Genomic DNA, 6,000 nt, shown 5'->3' with positions numbered 1-6,000 from the left:
CTTACATGGTAACTTTGGCCCCAACTCCCATAATGTTGCCAAAGATCGCAACGTCACCCTACAACCCCTTCATTAATTTAAATGAATGGAGTCGCACTGATCTTGAGAGGGTTGCAACTTCTACTCACAAGGATAAAACACTGGTGGACTCTTTTGAGAAAAGAAGTTGCACTTGCAGCACCCTCAAGGTCGGAATCTTACTTCTTTCATTCACATTAGTAAAGGAGATGCAGGGTGACATTTCAATCGTTGGTTGCCTGATAGGAGTTGGGGATAAAGTTACCATATAACCTTAGTAGAAAAGCCAGTGGCACAGCTCTACTGCAGCATTCACACAGCGGGCCCCTGTTCTAGTGCGGGCCCCAGTTACTTTGCTGGAAGTGTAAACTACAGCATTTTTTCCCGCTGCACTTCTGCAAAGTTCAAATAACTGCATTTCTGCAATGTGGGGTCTCAGCCATATGGTGATCACATTTTAGACTTATGGACTAGTCAAATCTGGATGTTGCAATATAGATGCTCATTATCATATCCTAACCCACTGACCTCTCTCTCTTGGTATTCAGCTTTGGCCCCATAGCCATATTTTTGGTCACATACGGGTTCCTCTGATCCATCAGATAATGTTGTTCTGTTTGCTTTAGTGCCTAAAATAAAACACACAGATCTGACAATAAGATTCAGGCTCATCCTATAAATAACCTACTTACACAACTATTCAGGAAGTGGGCCATGCTCCACTGAAAATGTATATAGAGGGAATACACCAGCAGGAAAGGCGGACAAAAGTCATGACTCCACACTAACAGGATTGGGGGCCCCCCACTGAACCCCAATCTTATCTCCTAAAGCCAAGTTAGGAATACTGTCTGATCTATCCACTGGGACCCCCAACAATCATAACAACAGGGTTCACATATGCAACAAATTAGTGGCGGGGCAGGTCGCACATGTAAGTTGCAGTACCATCCAATTCGATGGGACTGACAGAGATAGAGAAAGCTATGTACAGCACTTGGCTGTCAGCCCCATATCTATGACTGGAGTAACAGTGCTCATGCTTGACCTGCCTTGCCATTAATTTGGGCACACAGCAACCCTATGCTAATGATCAGTGGTCAACCCTTGTCAATCAGAAATATATTAGGGGCTATCCTGTGGATAAGAATGACTTTTAGTAGTAACCAGAATATCCTTTTGTATGCAGCATAAATAAGTTGGGGATATATAACTGCATAATTAGGCATCTGTCTGTTCAGGAGTGTAGGAAAGCTGGGTTACTTTACTCTTGTATGTTGTAACCCAAAGCAGTGAACACAATAAGTCAGGATATACTGAGCCTCCCTCAGGGTATATTTATGAAGTTATAAATCAATCACTCAATTGCAAAATTTTCCATTTAGGACTCTAGAAAAGTTGGGTATCAAGTCCATATGTCATCGACACCCCAGTAGTGGTCACCAAACTTTTTCAGACCCCTGAACAGTGCACCTACCTAGGTACCCACAGATACAACCTGACTGTACGAAAGCACATCACAACCTGTAATAGCAGCCATATTACTCATCACCCAGCTTTCCCAAGGACAGATAATATTTAAAAGATGACTGAATGGAATTTGATGAGTCTATTGATTATAGTATTTTCCCCGTGGGCAGGCTTTACATGCGTACACCTGAGAATCGTACCCTTTCTATGCAAAGAATCCAGGTTTCTAGCCTCTGGAGAGGCGGACATTCCTACGGGGGCTGGAATCGCTTTCAGTAGTTTCTTCCCAGCCCAGTATTTGCAGAAGTTGAGTGTGAGCTGTGTCAGGGGGAGGTGAATTTGGCTTAGTTCTCACTGGTGTCAGTCTCCAGAGCTCACATCAGGATGAGACCCTGCAGAGAGCAGCAGCAGTGCCAGGCAGACTGGAAGGTGTAAAGCAGGCGCAGGTATGTAGTAGCTGGTATGTAATGCACTAGAAAGTTTTATAGGTAATCCCATGTTATGCAGCCACAGAAGGAAAGACCCCTCCCCCATTTGGTGTGTATTACGATAATTGCATGCTTGTCACATTGTTGCAGCTATTACAACTATTCTGATCATAATATGATGCAGCAGTGCTTAGAAAACTCACATATTTCTATCATCATTTTAACACTGCCAAATCTAAAAGTATAACCAGTTACACCTATCATATAGCTGTTTTCTCACTATTACTGTTGCATTGCTCTCATGGTACTTATGGTCGTTCATGAGTTAATGTATTAGTTACCTATGCCTGGCATATCAGATTCAGAGGTATTCTGGGCAAGAGTGACGAACAAGCAGAGATCAGGGGAAATATTTTGGCTCTGAAGGTCGCTGATGCAAAAATGTCCATAAAGCTCCAGGTCCGTAGAGATCTCTGTTATTTTATGCAAAGATATCCGCCTGCAAAATGGACATGGCTAACCATGAGTATTCTCAGAACCCAGCATATTATTTACATGATAGGCACTGTAGTGCAAAGAGCAATCTACCATATTACAAATAAGGAAGGCACAACACTGGGGGATCATGTAAAAAACAGAGATTTCATGAGCGTTTCAGTTAGACAATATGGCTGCCAACTATTCCCCCAAAGCCTCTGGATGATAGAGCACATCTATGGACTAGGTACGAGGTCCTGAGACAACTGCAGCCTCCTCTCTATTTAGTTATGAAGGGCTAAGAGGTCCAGTGGAGGCCCCAGTTAACGTCTTAGAACTATCTACAGTGTTGGCCAAAAGTATTGGCACCCCTGCAATTCTATCAGATAATACTCGTTCTCTTCCAGAAAATGATTGCAAGCACAAACTCTTTGGTAATAATATCTTCATTTATTTTGCTTGCAATGAAAAAACACAAAAGAGAATGAAAAAAAAGTCAAATCATTGATCATTTTACACAAAACTCCAAAAATGGACCGGACAAAAGTATTGGCACCCTCAGCCTAATACTTGGTAGCACAACCTTTAGACACAATAACTGCGCACAACCGCTTCCGGTAACCAGCAATGAGTTTCTTACAAGGCTCTGCTGGAATTTTAGACCATTCTTCTTTGGCAAACTGCTCCAGGTCCCTGAGATGTGAAGGGGGCCTTCTCCAAACTGCCATCAAGAGATCTCTCCCCCACAGGTGTTCTATGGGATTCAGGTCTGGACTCATTGCTGCCACTTTACAAGTCTCCAGTGCTTTCTCTCAAACCATTTTCTAGTGCTGACCTGAAGTGTGTTTTGGGTCATTGTCCTGCTGGAAGACCCATGACCTCTGAGGGAGACCCAGCTTTCTCACGCTGGGCCCTACATTATGCTGCACAATGTGTTGGTAGTCTTCAGACTTCATAATGCCATGCACACGGTCAAGCAGTCCAGTGCCAGAGGCTGCAAAGCAACCCCAAAACATCAGGGAACCTCCGCCATGTTTGACTGTAGGGACCGTGCTCTTTTCTTTGAAGGCCTCTTTTTTTCCTGTAAACTCTATGTTGATGCCTTTTCCTACTTTTGTCTCATCTGACCAGAAAACATTCTTCCAAAACGTTTTTTGGCTTTCTCAGGTAAGTTTTGGCAAACTCCAGCCTGGCTTTTTTATGTCTCTGGGTAAGAAGTGGGGTCTTCCTGGGTATCCTACCATACAGTCGTTTTTCATTCAGACGCCAACGGATAGTACGGGGTGACACTGTTGTACCCTCGGACTGCAGGGCAGCTTGAACTTGTTTGGATGTTAGTTGAGGTTCTTTATCCACCATCCGCACAATCTTGCGTTGAAATCTCTCGTCAATTTTTCTTTTGCGTCCACATCTAGGGAGGTTAGCCATAGTGCCATGGGCTTTAAACTTCTTGATGACACTGCGCACGGTAGACACAGGAACATTCAGGTCTTTGGAGATAGACTTGTAGTCTTGAGATTGCTCATGCTTCCTCACAATTTTGCTTCTCAAGTCCTCAGACAGTTCTTTGGTCTTCTTTCTTTTCTCCATGCTCAATGTGGTACACACAAGGACACAGGACAGAGGTTGAGTCAACTTTAATCCATTTCAAGTGGCTGCAAGTGTGATTTAGTTATTGCCACCACCTGTTAGGTGCCTCAGGTAAGTAACAGGTGCTGTTAACTACACAAATTAGAGAAGCATCACATGATTTTTCAAACAGTGCCAATACTATTGTCTACCCCCTTTTTTATGTTTGCTGTGGAATTATATCCAATTTGGCTTTTTGACAATTCTTTTTGTGGTTTTCCATTGAAGAAAAATTAAATGAAGATAATAATACCAAAGAATTTGTGATTGCAATAATTTTCTGGAAGAAAATGAGTATTATCTGACAGAATTGCAGGGGTGCCAATACTTTTGGCCAACACTGTACTTCATATGCATGTAATGGATCTATTGGGGGGTACAGAGACCACCGTCTGGTGCCTGATAGCCCCTCAGTCAGAGCTACAAAATAGCACATGGTAGTTTGGGCACAGGTACAGATTTTGCTTTGGGATCCAGACTTTTTTTTTTTTTTTTTTTTAAGTTAACCTATCATTTGATCTGTAAGATTTACAGTGTTATGTAAAACTTCTAGGCATGTGTGGGAAATATATAGCAAAAGGGCTAATATTACAATCAAAATAACTTTTAACTGTGGAAAATGTAATTACACTAATACCAAGAAGCAATGTAATAGCACAAATCATACATACTTGCTGAAAAGCTCCACAATATAAATTTATACCACATAGCCCATAATGTGGATATCTATATAACCAACAGACTGCACAGTAATATGTTAGGTGGTGCAATATGAGCATTACCAACAAATAACTATTAGATCCAACAATGAATCCCAATACTCCTTTACCTCACAAGCACAGGGCCCCTGGGCCTGCAAAATAAGAATGCTTTGAGAAATAGAAGGGTTAATAATTCATTTTTGAATGAGGAAAAGAGAAATGTAAATCCCATCAATATTTGATGTGACCTTTGCCTTCCTTTAGTTCTTTCAGGCAGTTTTTGGCAAAAGTGGGCACGTAGGTTGTTCCCACAGATCTTCTCTGGATGTAGGCCTGCCCCAATCAGTCTTTCCATTCATGTCATCCCAGACAGACTGAACAATGCTGAGATCAGGGCTAGATCTGTGGGGGCCAAATAATCACTTCCAGGACCTTTCCGCCAAAGAGAAAAGGTCACACCAAATATTGATGGGATTTACAGTTCTATTTTCTTCATTGACAAAGATAAACTAGTAACCCTTCTATTTCTGAAAGCTTTGCAATATTGCCTGAAACTTTTGCACAGTATTGTATATGAGAGATATAGAAGCTAAGCTCTGCTCTCCCTCTCAATCTGATCCTGGTCTCAGATAGGACGCCACCTGACCTGTTCACTTTAAGTTTTGCCTCTTTGCTAAAACCTAATGTCAATAAATTCTTGAGTTTGTGCCCATTGGCTCCAATATTCCTGAATAATACCGCACAGTATTTGATACAATTCCGAAAAGCGTTTGACTCATGAAACAATGGAGTGTGAACGCGCCCCCCACCCTGCCTGACACTTTCCTGTATAACCTTTGGTTGGATTGGCTGTTATTGGATGGACAGAACTCACTGTGTATATCTAGATTTGTAAGGTGGGAGGTCAGAACCTACGTCTATTGGTAGAGGTTTTTACTTTACTGGCTACAATTTGTGTTTTGGTTGAAAAATTTATTATATAATATTGAGTCACTTTAATTTAAAGGGAGGCTCCATCCTTTATGAAAAAAAATAGATACCCTAAAAGACTGGCCCCTTCATCTCTGACATCTTTCCAAAGATGTAATAGAACTTCAATGGGATATAGCTATTCATAATGCAGCAGATGAACCATTCCGGAGTCTCTGAAAGCTGGGTGACAACTCCAATGGCATCTATAATGGAAGCCATACTGGTTGTCATCTACATTTCACAGTAGATAAAGTATCAAAAATTGGTCATTTTTGTCTGTTCTACAGACGGTAAACCAATGAAAC

At 41.7% G+C, this 6,000-nt stretch overlaps 1 protein-coding gene across 1 annotated transcript in view; it reads left to right on the top strand.

Moving 5' to 3' along the window:
- Nucleotides 1–1,824: 1,824 nt before the first annotated feature.
- The window catches only part of TOR4A (torsin family 4 member A), a 28,976-nt gene continuing 24,800 nt past the window's right edge, over nt 1,825–6,000 (top strand). Inside the window, exon 1 of the mRNA XM_075259010.1 lies at nt 1,825–1,934. The gene's annotated coding sequence lies outside the window, so the exon portion shown is untranslated. The remainder of the gene's footprint in view (nt 1,935–6,000) is intronic.

The sequence above is a fragment of the Leptodactylus fuscus genome, chromosome 11 (assembly GCF_031893055.1).
Source record: "Leptodactylus fuscus isolate aLepFus1 chromosome 11, aLepFus1.hap2, whole genome shotgun sequence".
In the NCBI taxonomy this organism is placed as follows: Eukaryota; Metazoa; Chordata; class Amphibia; order Anura; family Leptodactylidae; genus Leptodactylus; species Leptodactylus fuscus.
Note: the sequence above shows the minus strand (reverse complement) of the source record. Positions and strands in the feature narration are given on the sequence as shown.